A 26,324-nucleotide genomic window follows, 5' to 3' on the forward strand; every position below is an offset into this window, starting at 1 on the left:
ACATTTTGGTGAGTTGTAAAAAATTTAATTAAAAAAAAATTTTATTGGGGTATAGTTGACTTACGATGTTGTGTTAGTTTCTGCCATACAGCAAAGTGAACCAGTTATACATACACATGTATCCACTCTTTTTTTATTTGCATAATTTTAGTCTCCTTGTAATGTTTTAAAATGTTAATATTTCTTATGTAAAAAATATAGAAACTTTGGAACATAGAGAAAATACAAAGAACAACAAAATCTATTGTAACTATAGAACAAAAGTTCTATTACTTAAAGATAAGCTTGGAAAATTTTGTTGTATTTTCTTAAAATCTTTCTTTCTTTGGAGTTTAATATAGCTTCTACTTTACATTGTGCGGTGATTTTAAAGCATAGTGAATACAGATCAGTTACAATCCATGGAATGAAGGGGAAATGAAGAGACGCTTGGTATACTATTGACCGCTGGTTAGTTTTTATTGCTTTGTCCTAATGTTTAAAAACTTACTTTAGCTATTAAACTGGAGTTTAAATTATAAAAATCAGTTATTTAATTATCTTGATATTAAAATTGCTTCTCTGATTTTGTGGATGGAAGAGAAAGACTTGTAATTATCTTGGTAGTAGATGAAAAACATGAATACTATAAACAATGCTGGCAGTCTTTGTCACAGTGAAGTCACTGTTTTCTCCTCAAACACATTCCCATACAACAGTGGGAGGAAGTTATGTCTCCACATAATTGCCTGGTTCTGGGGAAAGAAAGAAGTCTGCTGAGGAGTAGCTATGTGAAGCAAAGCAGGCTCGATTTTGTATGTAGGATTACAAAATCTAAATTTCGGCACATAAATAAACTGATTCTGAATTAGATGTCCAACTAATTGAGCAATGAAAAGCTGCCACTTTTAGAAATATTACAGCCTTCCTAATTGAGATTTATTAATTTTGATGTCCCTTCAGTCACTTGGTATGTCTTTAAATAATTGTTTCAAAGGGGTTAGGTATATCAGTACTGTATATTTGACTCTCTCAAATATTTACCTCCCTGTCTGTTGCTTTAAGACATGAAAGACGATTTAGTTGTGTCTGTAATCATTAGGTTTCAATATGTTTTTTCTCAGAACTTTAGGTATTTTGTATTTTTGACAGAGCGTAAAAAAGATGTTAGAGACCAGCAGATTCCTGTCCCTTTGTGAGTAACACATTTTTCTGCGTATTTGCTTAAAAATTTAGTAATTATTTTTTAACTGACAATTAAGATAATTACCAGCAGGTTACTAGATGTGACTTTTTTCTTTCATCGATTTTTACCAAGAATTTAGTCTGAACCCTGTTAATCAATACACATCATGTATCTATTTCAACTCAAGACTTAAAAAAAACACAAAAAAATTGCCTTAATTATGACTTCATTATAAAACATTCTTTTAAAAATAAATTTATTTGTTTTATTCATTTATTTTTGGCTGTGTTGGATCTTTGTTGCTGCGTGCAGGCTTTCTCTAGTTGCAGTGAGTGGGGGCTACTCTTCGTTGCGGTGCGCGGGCTTCTCATTGCGGTGGCTTCTCGTTGTGGAGCATGGGCTCTAGGCTCATGGGCTTCGGTAGTTGTGATTCGCGGGCTCTAGAGCACAGGCTCAGTAGTTGTGGCACACAGGCTTAGTTGCTCCTTGGCATGTGGGATCTTCCTGGACCAGGGCTCGAACCCGTGTCCCCTGCATTGGCAGGTGGATTCTTAACCACTGCGCCACCAGGGAAGTCCCAAAACATTCTTTTTTTTTAAGTTAGAATGCATATTTTGTTAGAATGAATCTGTATTTCTACTATTTCCTTCATTGTTTTCCATCTCCTTTTGGTTTTCTCCTCATTTTCAGGGAAATTCTCAGGTTGTTCTAAACGTCTGATCTGATTTTTCACAAAATCAGACCTGCTCTTTACTGCCTTCCTGGTGGATTTTAATTTTGCTTTTCTATTTTGATTTTATTCTATTTCCTTTCTTCACCCATATCTCCTTATATTTTATCTTTTAATTTTGGTCTATGTTGTTCTTATTTTTTTTCAGCTCATTTTTCTTATGGTATTTTCAAGGAAATACTTACTTTGTCTAACTTTTGCTTTTTACAGTAAAGTTTTAGTTAGTATTCCCCTTTTTCATCTTTCATGTTGAATTCTGTGTGTTCCCCATTGATTATTGTTTTTTAGTATCTTCTCCCTTGGTTTCTTGATCACTTTTGACAAGGACATTTCTTTTTTCTTTAAAAGTATTTTTAGTGTTTTCAAAGAACCAAATTTGATATTGCTAAAACTCTCTTTTTGTATTCATCTTCTATTTTAACTAATTTTATTTCTATTATTTCCTTTCTCTTAAATTATTTCAATTTATTATAGTATGTTGAATCTTTCTTGAGATGAATATTTAGATCATCAATTTTCAGCCTTTCCTTTTTTTCTAACGTAAGGATATACATTTCCCTCTAAATACTGTGCTAGCTTTTCCTTTTATGTTTAGTAAGTAGTTTCTTTCTTTCAATTTGTAACTTCTGATGTCTACTTTTCATTATAATTTTTTTAATGCATGAGTTACCACAAATGTATTTTATAGTTATGTTGCTGATACCAAATCCTAACTTAGTAATATCATAGTCAAATCTGTATGCTTCAATTTATTCCATGATTATTTATTGAGGTTTATTATGTGCAAGGTACTGTTTGAGACGTGAGGATTTCTTTCATGTATAAAGCAGACTCCTAACTCTTTAACTTATATTCTAAAATGGGGAGAGAGAGAGTGAATGTAATTAGTATGAATTTTGAAAGGTGGGAAGTATATGTAAATCAAAGAGCAGGTAAGGAGATTGGTTCTGCTGTGTATGTATATGCATATACACAAGTATGTGGGTGGTGTGTGTGTGTGTTTTGTATGCATTGTGGTAGGGAGTTTTATGTAGAGTGGTCATAGAAAACCATCCCAAGAAGGTGAGATATGGAGAAAAGGAATTCTTCTCTGGGAGAGAAATTCTAGTCCAAGGGACCATCCAATGCAAAAGCTCTGAGGCAAGATGGTACCTGGCATATCTGAAGAGGCGGAGGTGACTATGATAGAGTGACTGAGGGTGGGGCAGGTAGAAGAGGAGATGAGAGAAGAGTGGGGACAGTTAATGCCACTTAGACATCAGCCAGGGGACCCAAAATCTTGATTTATTTTTATCTGATCTTCATGGAAGAATTGTTTATCCAAAGAATATTTTATCTTTCAGAAATTGTTTACAGAAATGACTTTATTTTGACCTCCAGGAATAATTAGATAACTCCAGTAGCAAAAGATCCTTTAGGTCCTTGTAAAGTCTTTGGCAACTATCGCTTAATGAGAAGAAACTCAAGATTTTGCTCTCTATTAACGTGATCTTTATACAGGAATCATGCATTCATTTAGTCAACAGTAGTTATTTTTTTCAAAATTATTTATATAAATGTTCTTATGCTGACCTTTAGATTTAGACAAATCGACATGCAGCTATCCCATCTGGTCATTTCAGCTTTGAAATTTGAAGAACTTCAGCAGTCATCACCATAACAACAGATCATTATCCAAATTCTACTTGAATGGTCCATTCTTATTTATAGCTGAATCCATTACTGGATTACTTTAATTTTTGCCAATTTTATCTTATAATCCATCAGCTATTTGAAAAGAATTCCCATATTCCCCTTGAGTTGCAGCTTCTCTGGCCCTTGCATTCTAGCTCTTCCTATGCTTTTCCTCACATTTCTCTTGTGCCTGGTGTTTCACACTCCTTGCCATTTAGGTCACCCTCTTCCAGACAAAGACAGAGTAATTCTTACATTTCTATGTAAGAAAAATTCCTCATCTTGAATTTGAATTTTCATGTCCTTTCTCATAAGTAAAATTCCAACAGTCGTTATAGACAGAAATGTGATGAAAGCAAATCAATTAGATGCCAGCGTTGATGGTCATGTTAAGTAATTTGGCACGTGGTGGAAAGAGTTTCCTTCCCTCACAGAAAAGTTCTATGATAGATCTTCCTTCAGCCTTAGTGAAATTGATTAATTACTTCAACTTAATTGATTATATGCAGTTTCTCAACCTGTTCAAGGTCTAGAAACCAAACTCAGCCATGAGTCAACAGTTTTCTGTTTGGTTCCGTCTGTGTTTATAGTTACCATTACTTTGTAAAAGCAAAGAGGTTAGGTATTCCCTCTATATTAATTCCCTATTTGTGATATGAATGAAGTTAAGATGAAACTGATGGGCATAACTTTTCCTGTTCTGTTTTTGCCCTGGGGATGAATATCACTTTTCCCTTAGTGTCATGTGAATTTGTTCTGTTTTGGAAAGATCATTGATTTATTGAAAGGTTAAGTTGGCAGAAGCTCTCAAGCTGTATACAAAGCATCTGTCCACTCATCCAAACCTCTCCCCAACAAAGTTTCATTTTATACTTGGGAAGGTCTTCTAATACTACAGGCGGTATTTCTTCCCTGCAATATCTTTACAAACCTTTTGAAAGCCCATCTTTCATTTAAGGTTCAGCTAAAAATTATTTCTATATGAAATTTTCCTTACCCCCCAGCCAGAGTAGTATTTTCTTTATTTAGGTGCCAAGATCTATCCCTAGCACCTGACCTGTAGCATCTGTCTTACTTTGCTGGTGTCACAGTTATGTACATTTATAGATAATCAGGTCTCCACTCCCGGCTCCTACTCCATTCTGAAGTTTTTAGCAGACATGTCGCTTTTTCTTTTTTTCTCGACCATTGGAAATCTTAACACTCTTTCTCTGGTAGAATATATCATCATGTATGTTACAACAGAAGGCCCTGCTTCTGACTACAGAGGCCAAAAAGTCTGGAAAATAGTCCTTTCCTGCTCCCAACATTGGCGCACAGGTACATGATATAAATTAGCTGATCTCATGATCCTACTTAGAACCTTAATTTGGAACATTAATGTTTATCACTAGGGGCTGCTGAGAATTGATTCCAGCCATGGTTATGGTAGAAGCCATGGTCTGGTGAGATCATTGCTCTAGCTCAGTAGTGGCGTTTGATGTCCAGTGGTGATATCAGTAGTGTCCCATCTAGATCATCCCTGTACTATGACCTTGCCTCTGGTTCTCGTTCCTGCCTGTTTTCTAAGGCTGGCTCTTCATTTACACCTTGAGATTGCAAACTACTTAGTACTCTTCTAATAAGCCATCATTTCTGTTATTGTTAACCAAGCACCCTGACTCGTAGAGGAAAAATCTTTGTTTTATTCAGATTGATTACCAGGTGCCTAATAAATGGTTATTGAATGATTGAGATCATGCTGGATTTGATGTCTCTGGGAGCCAATGGGGAATCGGCAGCCAAATTATTTCATTGACTGAACTGTCATGTTAAATTTTAGATGTGAGATGTTGGACCGAGCTTTGGAATAGTCTTTCTCCCTCTACCTCCTCTTCACCTCTGAATATAGGATCTCAGTGTAGATATTCAGCTACCTGTAGGTTAGCTTGTTGCCTTCTTAATGTTTGTGGGGTTGCTGTGTTCAGTTGTGCTAAAAATCTCAAGCCTGAGAAACTTTCCTGACATTTGGAGTCATTAAAGGATTTAAAACAAAGCAGGGGCCTCAGTGGACTGCTGAGTCCTCCTGCTGTGCAGCCTGCCATTTGGTGTTGCAAGTACCAGGGACCCAGGCACAGAGGAGAGAGAGCCACACTAGGTGGATTATCCTTGTTTCAGTTTTGCTGGGTCCTGATCTTGCCAAGGAATTTTGTAGTGATGAGAGCTTTCCAAACTCTGACAATAGAACTGCAGGGGCAGAGAAGCCCTGTCTTTCCTATAACCAGACCTTGAGTGCACAGATAACACCTTGAATCTGGAAGGTGGCCTGAGGTTTCCCTGCGGTTCCATTGCTCTGCCATCTCCGGCCTGGGGTCCCCTGGCGCTGGCAGAACTGTGCCTGTATGTGTGTGGGGCTGTGGCTGAGTATGTCAGCACCTGTGGGGAAACTCACCCTCTGGCAGCAGTGATGAGTTTCCTAATGGGCCCGTGATGTGATGGCTGCAGCCATGCCTGGAGGCCGGGCTTCTGCTCAGTGCGCTGTTGGCCTTGCCCACAGCCCCGGGGAAGCCCGCTCCTCGTTTGTGCCACTTCACTGACTCCAGAAAGCTGTCCCTTTCCACCATGGGGAGTGAGATAAGTGTGTTTATCAACCACCAGGCTTCCAATGAGAGTCTTTTCCTTGTGGGAATGCATCAATCACTTCTCAGGACTGACCTTTTCTGGTGGTTTCTCTTGTAAATGATGTTTTGCTTTCCCTGATTGCAGAGCAAAATGAGAGCTTCGTAATTAAGCATGTGGTAAACAATGAGGTAGTGGCCCTTGGGTTCCCAGTCCTCTCAGAACTGCATTTTGCTATCAGGGGTGGGGGCAGTGGCTTGGGAAAAGATGAGATAGATTGGAAATTCCTTCCAACTTCCTGTACATTTAGCCAAAACGATACTAGATGACTTCTGTATGACACGACCTCAAACACTGCTATAAGTTTCTGCCCAGGAACCTGCCATACTTCAGTTTAGGCCAAACCCTTTAAATGGAAAACCCAACTGAAGCCTCTCATGTTCATAACCCCCCAGTGTGCAATGGAGAGCCTAAGCACATAACTTCCAAAATTATGTGTTCTCTTTTCTGAGTGGCTATGAAACATTCTCAAGAGAATTTTGAGACAGAATTATATTGATTTGACTTGGGACAAAATCAAGTGCTTGTTTTTCTGAAAAAGATGAGAGGCCATCACTTCTTTACGCGCACACACACACACACACACACACACACACACACACACTCCTATCTCCTTTGGAAGCAGACAGCCTGTGAGAACATCATCCCTTGCACTTATTAGCTATACTTCTAGGGATGTTCCTACTAAATAAATTGTTTTGAGGTCAACGTGAAATGCCAACTGGAATGTAACAAAAAAAATCAAAACAGAACAGCCCTCTTTGTGATCATTAAGACACTGTTAAAAAGGGAGAAATCTATACTATTGACCCGACTTTGATATTTTCTGCTTTAGTTTAGGGTCGTCACCACAAATCTCAGTTACTAAACTCATTACTTTTTGCAGAGGCTCCCTATGCTGTGTGTTTAATAATCCTTTTCTGAATCAAGGAATCACAAACAGCGTGTTATTCCTCTCTGGTGCCTGAGAAATATAGCCGCTGAGGCCAGCTGGTCTCATCAGCAGCCTAGGACAGTGATTTCTTCTGCGTGAGCCCCTTCTGACCAATTCTTGGATCCTGAATCTCTTATGACTTATGTTGTGATGAATGACAAATAAACATTGCTGACAGTATTATGAGGCTTCATTCCTATTGGCTTCAGCTAGGTGTCATCGCAAAACCTTTTCATGACCAAGGGGAATGCTGAGGGTTGCCAAGACCATAAGTAACTCTGTGTGGCTTGTCTGTCATTACTCACATCCTCACCACAAATATTTTAACCTGGAAGTTAAAACATCTGACTCACAATAACAACAACAAGAAAAAAATTGCAGTGACTACTATTTATTGAGTATAATTGTGCGATTGTAATTAAATAATCCATTGATAGTGTGTATGAGAGTGTCCTCTTTGAAAGTTGGGTTCTATTATTTTATTACAACATTCTAAAGCTTGTTTTGGTATCTTTTGAAGGAGTTGGACATTGTCAATGGAAGAGACTGGTTTTAGCCAGGAAAACCAGAATTTGGAAGGCAGGCCCCAGGTAGATTGGAGTGTAAGACGTGGAGACCCTCTCGCCAATTTATCCTCTCAGATTTAGACTTTGAAAAATGGAAGAGAGCTCTTTGATTGTGGTCTCTGCTCATAAGTAGGACAGGACCCAGGTTCTGGGTGCCTTCAGAGGCAAACTGCATCCATTAAGTGGATTATTCAAGGTACATACTTTGTGAAGTTTTGCTTGTTTTATTCTCTCTCACTCTCTCTTATAATTTGAGATTCTTGGCAAAGAAATATATTGTTAATTTTGTAAACTGTTCTCAAATTTATATAATAGATTACTAAAGAAAAGATTTTGGCTCCCCCATTGAGCCAGGACTTAAGAGCAGAAACCATCCCTTCTTGAAGAAAAGATATTAAAGAATGGTGATTCAGGCAGCCAGGAATGAGCCTGCTGTTCTGTATACTTCTTTGGAAATTGACTTAGGAAACTATCCTTAGGAAATTGTCTCTATGGAAGTCCCGGTCTTCATTTTATTAATGACAGAAGATAAAGGAAATAGAAATATTCCTGTATTACAGATGAGGAAACGGAAGCTTAGAAAGGGTAAGTGACAACATCAGTAACAAGGCAACTAAGCAAAAGCCAAGATGGAATTGGGACCCATTTTATCTAATGACAAGGTCCATACTACATACATAATAACATTTCATGAATTGGAGCACAGGCTCTAACTTGGCTTGGCCCCAGAGAGAAACCTCTTTCCTCCTCACCTCTTTATCCAATAGCCTCATTCACACAGATGAAAATTACATAGAGTAGGTTACTCTCTATGGTCACCATGGCCAAGGCAGTGATTGGGATGCTGTCAAACTGGGAGCCTTTTCTATGAGACGTTAAACTGATGTGTGTCCTAAGGACCAAAGCTCTGCAGCTATGACAGTGTTTCTTGGCACAGCTGGAGAAGTCATCCTTGACATGTTTTCAGGCTCACAGTTGATACTCAAAGAAAGTTGGCTAAATTAAGTAGAAGTTTCCAAGTTTGGAACAAATCTTTTGCTTTTGCTTTCCTAAGCACTTACATATCCATTATCTTATGTGAACTTCATTAAACACCTATGACAAATAACCTCACTGTAGAGGAGACAAGCTAGTTTCAAGAAGACTTGAGACTATCCCAAGTTCATAGCACTAATCAGCGCTAAGTTGGGGCTGGAAATCAAGTCTTAAAGTTTGTGGTGCGATGTGCTTGTCCCTACTTCTTCCTGAACACTTCCAATTAGTCTTTTTAAATGGCTGGAATTGAGAAGAAAGAGCCAATATTTCTCTGAGTGCTGAGTTCTCCTTAAAGAGAGGAACTGGTGGCAATGAAAATAATGATGGTGATGTCAAATAGTTCTGAGTTGAACAATTAATGTATATCTGTGCATTCTCACCAGAATACTCCTGATACTTGATTTCCTCTTGTTATCTGGGATCAAGGAATCCTTGGTCCACCTTAGATCCCTGTTACCATATACTTTCCATAGGATTTTATTCTGAAGATCCTGAATAAGGCTGGTTTCCAAACACAGGTAGTACTCTCTTTAAGACTGGGGATTTTTGTGCTTGAGGAAGGGCTCATTGAGGAAGGGCTCATTGCCTTTTTTGGGTTGTAATTTTAGGTCTGTATTCAAAAGTTGACTGTTAGCAATGAAGGAGAATTATGGTCAGAGTTGATTATGTGCCTGGGAGTTATTACCTAAAAGACATCAAGAGTTAGACTTTTGGGACTTAAGCAAACTGAACTAAACAGAGAGAGTTCTTGGGTTGGGGACTCCAAAGTTTGGCTGCTGCATTGTTTGAAGCCAATAAAACTTCCCCCAGATCCTTTTCACTCAGTGTTGTTCTTAGATCAGCAGGATTGACATCACCTGGGAATTTGCTACAACTGTAGACTCTCATGCCCCCTCAGGACTACCGAATCAGAATCTGCATTTCAGAGAGCTCCCTGGGTGATTAACATGCACATAACAGTCTAAGAAACACTTCCTGTGATATTGTGATTTATGATAAGAAATATGTATTTGGTCTTCATCCCTGTTTCTGGCACAGAGCTCCTAAAACCCTAGGAATTTCCTGTGGTGGTAGTGATAAAGGTGTCTTTTGTTATATTAATGAGGAGGCCTTTAGAAAGCTCCTAAGGATGGGGGCTGATTGTAGGGGGAGCTGACCCTGTGATTAGAGGGTCTTTAGTCCCGTCCCTGACCTCTGGGGAGGGGAGAGGGGCTGAGATTGAATCAATCACTCTGGCCAATGATTTCATCAATAATGCCTACATAGTGAAGCCTCCATAAAAAACCCAAAGAGAAGGGGTTCAGAGAGCTTCTGGGTTGGTGATCACTTGGAGGTGCTGGGAGAAGGATGCATGTGGAGAGGGCATGGAAGTTCTGCCACCTCTTCCATCTGGATGTTCATCTGTATCCTTTATCATATTATTTTATAATAAAACTATGAACATAAGTGAACTGTTTTCCTGAGTTCTGTGAGCCACTCTAAGCAAGTTAATTGAACCTGATGAGGGGGTCATGGAAACCTTTGACTTATAACCCATCATTCAGAGTCACAGGTGACAACCTGGAATTGTTATTGGCACTTAAAGTGGGGGACAGTCTGGTGGGACTGAGCCTGTGAAATGTGATGCTATCTGCAGGTAGATAGTGTCGAAATTGAGTTGAGTTGTAGGAGAGCCAGCTGGTGTCTGAGAGTTGGTGCTGTGGGGAAAACCATCCACACATTGTAATTGGGTCCCAGAATCATTCACTTCTCAAGATAGTCTTAGGGGATACTGGGTTAGTCAGGGTTCTCCAGAGAAACAGAGCCGATAGGAACTGATATATGTATAGAGACACAGCCAGACATAATGTGTAGCCAAATATCTGGGCACTCTTTGATCCAGTCAAGTTGACACATAAAATTAACCATCAAAAGATACTAAGGCACCAACTGTACCTGCTTTGGATTGAGAATTACACTGTTGCTCTTACAGAACACGGAGAGTAAACTCTCAGCCTCCATTTATTTAGAGCCAAGGACGTTGCTAAGTGGCTATTGTGGTTGATTGGAGACTATGTGATTAGTTAATGTAAGCTTGAAGTTATAGTTCCAGCTATCCATGTGGTCCACAGACCAGTAGTACCAGCATCACATGGGAGCATGTTACATGTGCAGAAACTCAAGCCCACCTCAGTGCTATGATAATAGAACTTGCATTTTAGCAAGATTCTCAGGCAATTTGTATGTACATTAAAATGTGAGAGACACTCACATTTAGTTGTTTAAATCTAGTTGTTTGACCCAACTAGAAGTGCCTGACCCCGTTCCTTAGCTAAGTGAAGAACATGTATTAGGTTTCCCCCACAGGCTGCTTTTGGGATGGATTATTCTGGCAGAGTTCTGAGGTGAAGAAAAATAACCAACCACCCTGTAAAGTATTGATTCTCAGCGTTGGCTGCACATTGGAATCACCTGGAGAAATTTAAAAGCAGCCTAATGCCTGGGACCCACTCCCTGGTAATCTGATCTTGTTGGTCTTAGATCTGGTCTGGTCTTGGAGAAGTTTCCAACCTTTGCAGATGAGTATATTATGCAGCCAAGCTTGGAAACCACTGCTGTCAATGGAGCATTGGCTGCCCTTCTTCAGTCTAGCTTCAGTTCTGAGTCAGATCATAGGTGAAACTTTTGACTGCTTATTTGAGTTTTTCTTAACTCTGAAGTAATATTCAGGATGTGGAGAAAATGTGGGCATCTTGTGAAACCATGGGAAGAAACTATGAGAAATGCAGTGAAGGAGCGAGGCGTACATGGGGAGGCACAGGAAGGAGGAGCCTGACCCCAGTGCTTCGCCATAACAAGGAGCACATCCTGAGTGTGATTCTCATTTACCTAGTGGCATGAATTACCAGCTCTGAAGTCAGGCATCGTAACATATCCAAGCTGAGAGGGACTCAGGGAAACCAGTTGGTGCAGTTCCTGTTTTCATTTGATGAATATCTACTCTTTCCAGCTCAGTAATGATTCTTCCCTTCAAGGTCACGCAGATTTTTACCCATAGCAGTCTCATTTGTTCTCTTCCATGCTACCATTTCTTTTTCTTCCGTCTTTCCTTCCCCCTCCTCCCTTCACTTCCTTCTTCCTTCCTTCTCTATTGAACACACAATTATTAAGCACCTTCCATATGCTTGGGCATAACTTGTCATTTTCCTTTGATTATATGTACATTGTGCTTTTCTAAACATTTCTGGTTTACTCACATTCCTTTTAAAGTTTTGTGTCTCAAGTGTGATCCAGAACTTTCAAGAAGTTCTGAAAGAGAGAAAGGGTGAGGGGAGTTTGACTTCTGAGCCTAGGATGTTTGTATTTAGCTTGTGGGTATCTTGGAACCCTTGTTTATTTTTCCTTGTTCCAAAGTGACCCACAATAGAGTCACTCCATCTTGCCAAGATCACTTTGAATTTTATTCCTGTTTTGTGGAGGTATTAGCAGATCTGCCTAACTTAGTATAGTCTGCAAATTTGATGAGCACATTGTAGATTCCTTCATCTCAACCAGCAGTAAAGATACTGAATAGGCAATAAAGATATTGAGTCCTGTCATACTCTGGAACAAAGGCATAGGTGTTTACAGTAACACTTGTGACCCAAGCAGTCCTGCTGACTGAACTCATACTTTCTTCTCAGAATCAGGCATCAAGTTCATGGGGGTTTTACTTACACAGAGAACTTCAAGTGCCGCTAAAACTGGTGTCAACAGGTCCCCTAAAGTCTCTGCTCTTTCAGTATATCACGTGCTCCCAACCACTCTCACTGTAGCCTATGGTCCTTCATTTTCATCCTCCTCAATTAACTGGGTCTTTGTCTTCATCGGCAACTTGGGCTGTGGACCATGTTTGTGTTAAAATCTCTGCATCTTGCCTTTGATATCTTATGATTTCTAACCATGACTATTTCCACCACAACTTTTCCTCCTCCCCAATTCATACTGCACTTTATATCATAAAATCTAGTCCCTGCAGTTCATTTGGAAAGCAGCACAAGAGGCTGTTTTGATGTCCATAGGTGTACGGAGGCATCTTTGTCAATGATCATGAGAAGAGTGGGTTGTAATTATTTTAAATGCTTGGGATATGATTCTTTAAACTTGTGGTGAGATAGGAGATTGGACAAACTCACTTTTGAGTCTCACTGTAACAGTTCTCTGATTGGGGTATAGAGGAAGTGCTCGGAATATTTCCAAGGCGATGATTCTTCATTCTGAGACGTCAGGTAGTCAGCAGCCGTGGCAAGGCCTCTTCTCAGTGCTTCCTCTTTGTTTGGCCTCAGATTATCCCTTGACTTAGAAATAAAATGCCAGTACAGTTAATAGTGTAACTGGCAGAAAGACATAGAGTCATTTGTCTCCATAGAGTGAGACAAAAGCCTGTATCAGCCCAAACAAACAGATGACAGTCCTTCCCTGCAAAAGAACTTTTGCTCATCGCTGTCCATCCAGAAGACTTTCAGTTTTTGCTTTAATTTAAACCACCCCTTTGAAACACCAATCATAGCTGGAAATAAAGACAAATAATGTGCATCCCTCAGACTTTGAAATCGGTACCCTGCTTTTTCTCTGGTCACGTAACTATACACACTCAGTCTCCTGTGGTAGGCTATGAATCTCTTCGCTGTTCTCTGTATATGAAATGCTTATTCCAGCCTCTAAGACTTCTGACCTTTAATGTCAATACCTGGAAAACAACCTCCCCATCCACACCTCTTTAATTATCTAAATTCTATTCCCGGTTCCACCCTCTCCGGCATTCCCTTCTCTGATTATTGCCTTTCCAGGGAGTACTTCCTTACCCTCCACAGCTTTCTTCTTCTTACTCTCTTTTGCCAGGTACTTTGATGCTTAGTGATGATCTGGCTGTAACATTTGCTGTTTATTCATTCACCCATTTGTTCACTCCCTCATCAACAAATTATTATTGAGCACCTACTATATGCCATGGATTGGAATAGGATCCATGGCACAATGGTGAACACAAGTGTTCACCTACCCTCATAGAACTTATGCTCTGGTGAAGGACACTGACATAAGTAATTGCAAATGGTATAAAATTGAAAACTATTTTAAATGCTTTCCCAGGGATAAATAGCAGGTATTTTGAGAACTCGTAGGGTGCTTCTTCTTGACAAAGTAATTTTTGAGTTGAAATAGATAGGATAATCAGGAATTATTTAGGAAAGGGTAGGCGAGAGGTAGAATGTTCCTACCACAGGGAATAGCAAACACATAAAGCTCCATGATGGAAACCTGAAGATCAATGTGAGTTGGAGAGTGGGGCATGTGCAGCTATGAGAAAAGGCTGCAGAGGTGGCAGGGCTCAGGCAGGTCGTGTCTTGTAGACCTTGTGAAGAATTTGGGTCTTTGTTCTATGAGTGATAGGAAACCATTGAGGGCTTTGTAGTGGGGCAGGACCATGGCCTTAGTTTTGTTTTGCCAATGTCACTCTGAGGTTATCTGATAAAAGATCAGATAAGAGCAAGAGTTTTGAGAAGACTTTAAGAAGATCATTTAGAAAGTTACTGCAACAGTCCAGGGAAGAAACGCTGACAGCTCCAGACGGGGTGATAGTAGTGGCGATGGAGGGGGTGGAATGATGTAGGAATTAAGGTAAGTAGGACTCTGTGATGACATGACTGTGGGAGGTAAGGGGACTAAGTTGCCAAGGGTGGCTCCAAGGTGTTTGGCATGCACACTAGTTGGAAGGAGATGTTATTCACTGAAGAGATTGAAAGAGAACCATATTGGAGATGGGGGTGGGGGGGTGGGGTAATGCGATATGTCTTGATACTGTTGAGTCTAATGTATTTTTCAGTCATACAAGTGGAGCGCAACGTATGGGTCAGGACTTTTGAGGGGAGATCTGGACTAGAGCTATCTATGTGGGAAGCTTCGATGTGCAGACGGATGTGGGTAATGATGCCTAGGAAACAGTGTGAAATGCTTGCAGGTTTAAGTAGACCTTGAAGAATTCTATTCTGTTCTCCTTCTGTGCCCTTCATTATACTGAGCACAAGCCTGGATTCATTCATTAAGTTTAACTAGTATTTTCAAAATACTGTGCTAGTCTATAGCTACTTTTACAATGTTTATTAGTTATTTTACATATTTTAGTTAATATTTACAGGACACTATGCACTAATTGCTAGTCTTTGTTTAATTTTTATAGCTTTCCTGTAATGAAGATATAATTATATCCATTTTAGAGATAAAGAAACTAAAACTCAGAGGGATTAAGCAAATATTCAGCTCACACAGCTAGGAAGTGCCAAAGCTGGATTAGAAACCATTTTTTAAAAAAAATCCATCCTGAACTCCTGCCTATAAAAGCCAGCCAAAGGAGAGCTCAGTAAATACTTGCTTGTTGATTGATGTCAGATAAATGAAATGTCTGAGAATTAGTAACTTTTACCGATTTTCCATTTTTCTAATCACTAGCTGTGAAATAAGCCTCATTCTTGGGTCCACCCAATACAAGTGCCTGGCTCTGGATTAGGAAATGGTACAGAGTGTGTCAGATGTGGTCTGGCCAACATAACCAAAAACCAGGTAGCCCTGGGATCTAAAACTATTTAAGAACAGGCAAATGACTAATCCCCTCTCCAGCCTTCAGGATACACTCCTAAATGTGTGATGCCAAGTGTATTGGAGGTAATAAAAATTCATATAAAAAGAATACTTCTTGGAAGTTATATGTCCCTAGGGAGGACACGGAGGTACGTTAACTGCGTTAGTCAGCTTGGGGGCCATAACACAGTGCCACAGACTGGGCCACGTAAACAACAGAAATGTGTTTGTTACAATTCTGAAGGCTGGAAGTCTGAGATCAGGGTGCCAGCACAGTCAGATTCTGATGAAGGCTCTTTCCTTGCCTTTCAGACAGGCACCTTCTTGCTGTGTCCTCACTTGACAGAGAGAGAGAGAGAGAGAGAGAGAGAGAGAGAGAGAGAGAGAGAGAGAGACAGACCGAGAGCCCTCTGGTGTCTCTTCTCATACAGACACTAATCCCATCATGAGGGATGCCCAGGTCATGACCTCCTATAACCCTAATTACCTCCCAAAGACCCTGTCTCCAAATACCATCCCATTGGGAGTTAGGCTTCAACATAAGATTTTGAGGGGACGTAATTCAATCCATATCAGTCATGAACATTCCCTGAGACTGAAAAGTTTCCCAGAACATGGTCTTTTACATTGGGACTGTCCTGGCAAAGCAGGATGGTTGGTCACCTTGCATGGAAGGGAAGTCACTTTTTCCCCATTATTCAGGAAAAGCCTCATGGAAGAAGTGGAATTTCAATGATTATTTAAAGGATAAAAAATAATTGAGAATGGCATTGAATTGGGAAAAGGATAAGTGATATAAGTTGCCAGGGAGATTACGAGGAACATTAATCCCTTCACGTCTATTAATGAGAAGCTATTAGGATATAACCCCGGAGCAGTTCTGTGTACTTTTCCCAAGGCCTTCAGAGACAAATGACTGAACTGTTATACTGTGCTATTCAGATATTCCAGGGGAGAATTTCTAACATGGTGACTGGAGAACTGGTTTTACTGAAGTTGAAGAAGTGAAATATATTTTGCTTATTCTTTCTCTGCCTTTTCTCCAAATGAGTCCTATTTAAAAAAGAATAAAGTATTTTCTGTAAAAAATGCTGTAAACCTACTACTGACAAGACAAAATATCATATAATAAATTAGTTATCTGACTTTCTAAGAAATGAGATATTTGCACATGAGTATGTATAGTGTCCATCAAATCAACTCTAAAGCTTCCACGAGCAGAACCCCTGCAGTCTCTAGATTTAAGGACCCTGAGTTCTTATTCATCACTAGTTTTGAGTAGGTACTGAAAATAAACATTTGCCAAAAAGACATGGAAATGCTGCATATTTCATGCAAAAGCATCCTGACAGGCACCATATGCAAAAGTGAAACTAGGAAATGTGTCCACATAGGGTGCATTCAGTAAGTCACTGTTTTGGCAGATGCCTCAGTCCTACATTACATGTTTTTCTCCTTAATCCTTCCAGGACAGACTATATTTCCTAACGTACAGTCTTGTAATGACCAGAGCAGTGTGATTTATTTCCCCAAAGTTGATTTTCAAAAGTTCAAACAGGTATGTAAAAGAGATGCTTTTCTTTTGTAAGTCACCAATGTCTTATTTATTTAAATTTATTTATTTTATTTATTTATTTTTGGCTGCATTGGGTCTTTGTTGCTGCGTGCGGGCTTCTCTAGTTGTGGCGAGCGGGGGCTACTCTTCATTGCGGTGCGTGGGCTTCTCATTGCAGTGGCTTCTCTTGTTGTGGAGCATGGGCTCTAGGCACATGGGCTTCAGTAGTTGTGGCACTCAGGCTCAGTAGTTGTGGCTCGTGGGCTCTAGAGCGCAGGCTCAGTAGTTGTGGTGCACGGGCTTAGTTGCTCTGTGGCATATGGGATCTTCCTGGACCAGGGCTCGAACCTGTGTCCCCTGCACTGGCAGGCAGATTCTTAACCACTGCACCACAAGGGAGGTCCCCCAATGTCTTTCTTAAAAATGATGGCCAAGTGCAAACACAGCTGTTATGGTGCTATAAAGGTCCTTGTTTTGTACGTTTGTTTTAACAGAGACTTATAGATTGTTAACTGCAGAAGGAACCTCACAAGTCCTTTGTGTAACACCCTATTTTTTATAATAGGAAACTGATGCCTTCCTCTACACTACATATCTGGTTGGTGATAAGGCCAGTATTGTGTGAGTTCACCTGGATCCTGTTCTAGGACCCTTCTTCTCTCACATGCCCATCATCATGTTGATGGGCAACCTTCAAATGCTCTTTATCTGTTCCAGGGAAGAAGATTGGCTTAGTTGGTGAGGATGGAGGAGGCGTATCCACTAAAAGTAGGAATACAGGGGCTTCCCTGGTGGCGCAGTGGTTGAGAGTCCGCCTGCCGATGCAGGGGACGTGGGTTCGTGCCCCGGTCCGGGAAGATCCCACATGCCGCGGAGCGGCTAGGCCCGTGAGCCATGGCTGCTGAGCCTGCGCATCTGGAGCCTGTGCTCCGCAACGGGGGAGGCCACACAGTGAGAGGCCCGAGTACCGCAAAAAAAAAGAAAAGTAGGAATACAGTTAAGGGAGGGGACCTCTATCCCGTGGCTGCAGGGGACACAAAATCTAGAGGAGCAAGTGGAGGTAAGTGGGGAGTGGGGAGCCCATGGTCAGTAAACCAGTTTTAACAGGGTGGAGCCGAGGGACCAGAGGCAAAGATCTGAGGGACCAGGGAACAGTAATCAGATGAATAGATAACATACGAGACAGAAATAACCTGGGAAATTGCTTGGTAAACCACTATTGTCTGAAGCCAGCTTTTTTTTGCGCTGGCCGCTAGGCAGAAGATGAGTGGGCCAGCTCATTTAAAGGGCCAGTCTGGCACAGACAAGAATAAAAGGAGAGGATGCATGGGCACAGAAAGGAGTGTTGATTTTATACTGCCTCCAGAACAAGAGGCAATTTAATGAAGTAGAAAGGGAACAGGGGCTTTGGAATCAAATAGACCTGAGTGACACCTCTGCCATCTTACTTATTAGATGCATGGCTTGGAGCAGATAACCGTACCTCTCTGAGCCTCCCTCTCTCCTTTGTAAACTGGGGTTTATGATATCCACCTGGGTGAGTTGATGTGGTTGAAGTTCAGCACAGAGCCCAACACATAACAGGATTTCAGCTTAGCAAATGAGTTTTTCTTCCTACATCTCTCCTCTTGCTTTCTCACCTCATCATTCTTGCCCTTGAACATACCTTCTATCTCTGAAATGCACAGTTCTGAAAGGACAGGTGAATAAGGAAGCAGATCTCCTATATTAAGGGAACTCCCTGTGACTTTGAGTGAATGAGCCATCAGTGGGTGAAGAAATGGCAAAGGCACATGATTGTACTCACGTGCTAGCAGAGCTGGACATGAGTGTGTGTGTGTGTGTGTGTGTGTGTGTGTTTGCTATATCCTATGAATTAGGTCTTGAAGAGCCTGCCCTGGGGGAGAAACAGCATGAACAAAGACTCAGCAGAGGACATGGGGGATCTGTGACCCGATTAGCCTTCCTATACCCTCCCTCTTCCCTGCTGAAGAAGCCAATACAGAGTTCCAAAATTTCACAGATTCTTCTAAAGCCCCTTCACTCCCATCCAGGGAGTTGCCAGAATTGTCCTTCTGTCTCAGGCTGTTTCTGTCACCTGAACTTTCCAAATTTCTCCGTGAACTGCTCATCCTAATTCAGTCATTCAACCAGAATTATTGAGCACCCATTATAAACCCAGTGATGTATTATATAAGGGGCTTGCAATAAAAAAAGATAAAATCAACATTGTTCTTGTTTTCAAAGAGCTTATCATCCAAGAGGAAAGTCAGGCATTTTATAATTTACTATGATAGCACTTACATTAATTTCTAGGGCTGCTGGGACAAAATACCACAAACTGAATGGTATAAGCAACAGAAATGTATTTGTCTAATAGTTCTGGAAGCTACAAGTCTCAGGTCAAGGTGTTGGCAGGGCCGTGCTCCCTCTGATGGTGTTAGGGAAGGGTCTGTTCCATGCCTCTCTCCTAGCTTCTTGTGGCAGCTGGCAATCTTTGCTGTTCCTTGACTTATGCTGCATCACCCCTATCTCAGCCTTCATCTTCACATGGAATTCTCCCTGTGTGTGTGCCTCTGGGTCTGAATTTCCCCTTTTTCTAAGGACATTCAATCATATTAGATCAGGGGTCTACCTTACTTCAGTATGACTTCATTTTAATTTAACTAAATATATATGCACAACCCTTTTCCCATATAAGGGCACATTCTGAGGTACTGGGGGCGAGGACTGCAACATATAAATTTGGGGAGACACAATTTAACCCATAACAGTGGTTAATGAAAACAAGGTAGGAGAAGTCCAAGGTTCTGTGGGAAAGTTCTCTTTTCTCTCTACTTTCCTAAATCCTACATATCCCATAGAGTCCTCCTCCTCCCCAGACTCCTCCTAGGCTCATCCACTCCACACCAACCTTCCTGTTTCAGCTCACGAGCCTTCCTTGGGCCTGTGTCCTCTTTCCTCTACTAGATTCTAAATTCTGTAAAAGCAGAGAATGTCTTCTTCTTCCCTTTTGACTGCCTCAGCAGCAATTAATCACCAAAGCCAGCATGTTTTTGGAATTGGTGACTTGGTGACTTTCCAGCGTGGAGCAGAGTGGTGCTAAACACCAGCCTTCCCTGCCCATACTTCTGTCCTCTCTCTAGTCTGTATCCTGCAGCCCTGTGTTTCTCTTGGTAGTAAAGCCAACAGGAAATATCTCAGGAAGCATAGCTCCTCCAGAACCTTGTCCTGCAGCAGGGACTCTGAGGAGAGCATTGGAAAGAGGCACCAGCAAATGTCTCAGCACCTGGACCACTCCCTGTGAAAAAGGCTGCAACTCAGTAGCAAGTAGCAAGTAGCAACATCCTTCATTAATGAAAAAAGACAACCTCATCAGGGATCCTAATGATATCCTTAAAAATCACAGAGGGTACATACAGAATCATGATTTTAGCAGGAATATCAGATCCAGGATTTTATTCACAGAGCTGTTAGTGTTTGACACATAACACAGAATGAGAAAAAAAAAAAAGAAGAACCCATATGCATCTTCATTTGCATCTGTAAAAAAATCCAATAAAAATATATGTACTTAATCTGTAATATTATATATAGGATATTGAGCCTGATTACAAACTTATGCTTCTGTGACCTTTCTGAATATACGATTGGGTTTTGTGGACCTGAAGTTAGAGATCCTGAATGCTCCTAAGGCAGCAAAGCAGATGGTGCGTTAATAATGGGGGTATTAGGAGGATCGGCTTCCCAATTCCAGTGTATTCATTAATACACTTTAGACAGTTTAATTGCTTCCTGAAACACTAATTGAAAGAGGTTCATTTGCAAATGCCTAGGTTCTAATAATATAAATCTGGCACAGTGCCACAAAAGCCCCTTAAATACCATTATAAGATGAATCGTGGCATTTAAATAAAGACAGCTACATTTTAAAAATAAAATTGGTACAACGAAATATAATGTATGAAATTTTTTTCAGAGAGGGGGAAAAGAAAACAGTAGGTGCTGAATCCTTCCAATATTGGGGTTTATGAAACACTCACCGACATCATGCACCTGAGCCTTGGGATCATGAACAGCTGGTATACTCTGTGACTTCAGTAGCACAAAGCAGAATGGTCTCGTTTACATAAACTCATTTCCTAGAGGGATAGCTATGGAATCTGTTATTTCAAGAGAATATGTGACTAAATGTTGTTACACCTTGGAAGGAAGGATTTTCCCCTTAGAATCATTCTGCCTACTGACCTTCCTTAAATTGTATTTCATGCCTTTATAGGCATATTGATTCTACACATGCTTCGCCGGTATTTACCAACCAAAACTCTGAGCAGTTAGGCTAAGAATACATAAGGAGTTTGCTTCCATGTGAAAAAAAAAAAAAACAACACAGATTGATCAGGACCTAGATTTTAGTAATTCTCAGTTTCTTTTGATGGAGTTAACTTTCTCCAATTAACGAACGTGAGTGTTGGATGGGTTGCTTTTTGGCTGATGAAGCTATGGATAAGTAAATTGTTATTAGATAACAGTGATGAGAAATTCCAAATCTTCCACCAATGAGTGGGACCTTTGGTAGTTTCCTTTCTTTATGCGAAGGAGGAGCAAGATGCTTTACACAAATTGTCATTGAATTAACTTCTAAGAGCTGAGCTCAGTTTGGTGGCCAGGATTGTTCTGAGAATAGTTGAAGTCTGCTTAGAGGAAAGACTAGTGAGACCCAAGTACAAATGCAAGGCACGGCTTTGCTATCTGATGGGCCGGGGAGTTAGGAGTGAACCTGCTCCTTTTCAAGCAGGCACGTGGCATTAAATATGAGGGAGAAGGGCCTCCTGGAGCCTTTGTGATAAGGAAGAGAAGCTGTTTTGTGTTACGAGCTACTGGAATTTTTAGGGAGAAAAGTTTCCCTCAAGAAAATGAGAAACAACTTGTTGCTTTCAAATTATTTCTGTCCTGTTGATTGAATGTTTGCTCATATTTCTACTTTGAGTCCTACCTGTGGTAAAGACCAGCTGGCTTCTGATAATATCTATGCCTTAAATGTACATGATTCCTGCAACACACACTGACTTTGATGTCAGTTATAATTTTAAAATTACTTTTTCAGTTTAGAGAAAAATTAAAAATTTTATTTAAAATATTTTAAATATAAAAAATGATCTTAATTCTCCCTTATTTCTTCACCCCCTCAACCCTAATACCCTTGAAGACAGAGATTCTGACTTTAATCAGATATTGTATATAGAACCTGTCACAAAATAATTACTACAAAATACTGACAATTTATTTTCTCTTCTCCTTATCACATCTTCTGTTTTCTTCTCTTTCTTTCTCTTGCTTTTATCCCAAGGAGTGATCACAAGTAGACACTCAGTAAATTTTGGTTGAATTGAAATGGAGATAAATATTCTTTAGAATGAATTGAAAGAAAATCAGTTATACTTCAGCTAAGGCAGGAGGTGTACAAAGTCAAGGTGTCCCTGTATTTGATCTAGTTGCTGAGCATGTGGAACTGGTTGTTTGACATCCTGCAAAGGACCAAACTTGAAGAGAGATGATTTAGCCCCACAAAATATAATTACTTGTCATCTAATCGTTCTTAGGGCCAGAAGGACCACTAAAGCCTAATGGTCCACTAAAGCAAACATACATTTTTTAATGTCTGAACATCTTCACTTCACCTCTATTTTTTGAAATTTAGATATGGCCCTTCACACTGTATTTCACTGCACACCCACAGACCTCATGCCAAGCTCAGAAACAAGGCACGTCTTCAAATGAACAATTTCCCTCCCTTTTTTCACTCCCCCTCTCAATGAATTCAGAAAACTACAACTCACTGTCAACTCCTCGTCTCTCTCATCATACCTTTATCTCTTTGGCCACTAATTTTTGCCCGTCCTGTCTCCTCAGCTTCTAATTGACTTTCCTGTCTTCTATCTCATCCTCTTTAATTCATCCTTCACAGTTTCCCATGTGAAATTTCTAAACTTTTAAGTCTGACCACATCACTCTCCTGCTTAAAATCTGCAGGTTAAATAAGGTTCAAAAGCTTTACAAGGGCTTCCCTGGTGGCGCAGTGGTTGAGAGTCCGCCTGCCGATGCGGGGGAAGCGGGTTCGTGCCCGGGTCCTGGAGGATGCCACGTGCCGCGGAGCGGCTGGGCCCATGAGCCGTGGCCGCTGGGCCTGCGCGTCCGGAGCCTGTGCTTCGCGGAGGGAGGGGGGCGCGTGGCGGAGGGAGGGGGGCGCGTGGCGGTGAGAGGCACGCGTACCGCAAAAAAAAAAAAAGCTTTACAAAGGTGTTCTTCCTTCACAGCTGCCCAGATCTTTCCCAGGAATAGAATTCTGATCCCTACTCCAGGTAAGATTGTTCTCTCCTCTATGCCTCCTTCGAGCCTTTTGAGTTTCTCTGTTGTCATATGATACACAGCCTATAATTACCTGTTTATTTCTCCATCTCTCTAACAGTTGACCTTTGAGGGCGAGGCTCTGTTTTATTTTTGTTTAAAATTTTTCTATTCTTAGTCATTTGCTGAAAGATGGGTATGTAGTAAGTGCTCCATAAATGGCTGTCGAATGTAGTTGAATATAACAAGAAGGTAAACAGTAGATTTAATTTTTGGTAAGAAAAGAAACTTAAGCAGAATAAGAACCACATGGTGTTAAATTTAGAGGGGTCAAAGGCATGCCAGATTATAAGGTATTATGCTGAATATTTGAGTGCTGCATGCAACAGTATTTGTGCTATAGAAACCAGACTACTAATACCTAAGATTTGTATGATTTTGTGGCTGAGACCTTCATAGCTCCTCTGTGTAGAGTATCTAACTATGACAGAAAAAAAATGTATTTCCACATATATCTGCATGTATGTACATAGATACATGTCTCTCTGTTTCCAAAGACTGAGGATACACTTTGAAATGCATAAAAAGTGACACACTTTAATGAATTGAATATAAAATGTTACTCAGTTTATTTAATATATATCTAATATACTTTTTCAACTAGCCAAATCCTATCAGAGTTAAAAGTCTCAAATTACTTTCTTTAGGGTGATACATCTGTAATATAACACAATCCCATAAGGAATGTATTGTTTGCTGATGAGAAGTTCACCTGATACTGTTTTAGATTAGAGCCCTGAGAGAAGAGGGTTTGGAGAACTAGATCCTAAACCTTAAGGGGGACAATACCATTAACTGATGTTAAGGTCCAGGGAAGGAAAGAGAAGGGTGAAGGTGAAGAAGAGAGATTTTTGAGCCAAAATTTGACTACAAGCATGTTGCTCATATATGATTTTGAGAAAATACTTACTATGAGATTATTTCTTGTGACTGATAATTAGTGAAAGCAGATTCAAGTGATAAGGAAGCATTTAAGCAAGGCTCAGATTAAGGTAAGGGTGAGGGTGCTTTAGAGGTAGATACTTTAGGGTATAGAAGTCCTGGATTCCCTTGGCAGATCTGAAAGTGTCATCTCTAAAGAGTTAACATGCTGCTTCTCAATGTTTAAATACCTACCAATCTTAACTACTCACTATTATAAACTCCACACATCCATAGAGTTTCAGTGGCACATAGAGCATTGATTTAAGTATTGTCATTAACATTTGGATCAAATCAAGTAAGGCATTGGGTTGAATCAGGCTTCAAAAGTTATATCCATCAAAAAGGAATCAGAGAATAAAGTCTCTGGTAATGATGATAATTCTTAAAACATTCTAATGAAAACATTTAAAGTTAGTTGCCTTACAATTGTACTCATTGATATAGGCATGACTAGTTAGTGTTAATCATAAGGAAACTATTAACCACATCCATTCATTCTCAAACAAAAACCAATCTGCCCCACACCTCGCTCTCTCTCTCTCATATACATATGCACACACAGAGTGTAGATCCCTAAAATCTACAGTAAATAATTTCATCTTAACTCGTTTGCATTTTCCTTTGTACAAGTCTTGAAGAATTAGTCTTACAAATCTGGTATCACAATTGAGAGTGAAAGGAGGCCTGTTTCAAGGAAAACAAGATAATTTTAAGGACTTAAACTGAATTATCTGTGTATGCCAAGTAGGTGACACTTTCATACTCATTAAAGCAAGTTCAAGTAAATTTCTGCTGGGGGACACTTCTCATGAGTTTTCTCTACTTGAATATACCGAAATCTCTTTAAATAGTCTAAAATTTCACACTGAGCACTTAAGCTGGTTTCAGGTAGGGGACATTTGTTAGATTTAGTCTGCCTAAGTATCTCAAACCCTTCCTGCTTGGGGGTTATTTCACTTTTGTGAATCTTGACGGAAGGCTGGAATTTACAGAAAGCCAGAGGCTCCATTTCTCCTTCCCTCTGTTGAAAAGGTGCAATCTTAAGTCCTAGGCTTTGCCAGTTGGCTTCTCCTGCCCCAAAGACACAGAGATGCTAAGACTATTTAGAATTCATTTTCATGGTGGTGACATCCAGTGTCAGCAAGAGAAGTGTCAGTCAGACACTAACCATACTTTTCCTGTGGCTTGATCTTGGCCCTGATTGCTACTCTATCTACTCTCTTAGTTTAGCTAAGAAAACTTTTTAAAAGATAGTTTAAAAAATGATCTCCTTACCGTTTTAGTCAGTTTATATAATTTAGGTCAATTCTTCCACACGTGTACTTTTTATCCTTTTACATGATATGCATTCTTAAAATAAATGTGTTTTTATTAAATTTCACTTGGTGGAATTGTATTTATGCGTTGTCTTTACTTGAACATGATCTCAAATTTTATAGTCTCCTTTCCCTTCTCATATCTAGTACCCTAAATCTGTGAGAGTTTACTAGAGTTTAAACTTTATAAAAGAGTAAGTTTTGTTCCGTTCTATATTTTGGTGTATTGAATTATCACTTGACATTACTATCTAATCTGGGTTATGTTTAAAAGTCAAAGTCATTAAATATTTTAAGCTTCCTTTGAGATTTGTCTTTTCTTATTAGGGCTGGGGCATGGAGAAAAGGTATATCTGCAAGAAATTGGTAATGAAGGTGCCAAATCTCATGCGTAAAAAGGGTCAAGTTCCTGCACAAGACAGGAAAATTCTAGTTTCTCTAAAGATGTACTAAAGAGAACTTGATTCCAAGTCTGAGAGTTTCAAGGATATTTATAGGTCAGCTTTTCCCCGCTTCTACCTAAACGTGTAGATAAAGTCTTAAAAAAAAAAAAAAAAAGGCCCAAGAAAGATGTGAACCTGGTGGAGGGGGCTGGTAGCAACTTAAAGGTCCTGACAGTGGTGTCATAGATAAATCTGCAAAGCCAAATTTGTTTTAAAATTTGTTAAGTTGTAATAGAAATCCTTTGTTTCTGGTGATCTGTCTGTCTTACACTAACAGAAAAAAAAAGAAAAAGTCAGAACTGGGCTGATCAAAATCAATCAG

This window comes from Stenella coeruleoalba (genome assembly GCF_951394435.1).
Source record: "Stenella coeruleoalba genome assembly, chromosome: 13".
Lineage (NCBI taxonomy): Eukaryota > Metazoa > Chordata > Mammalia > Artiodactyla > Delphinidae > Stenella > Stenella coeruleoalba.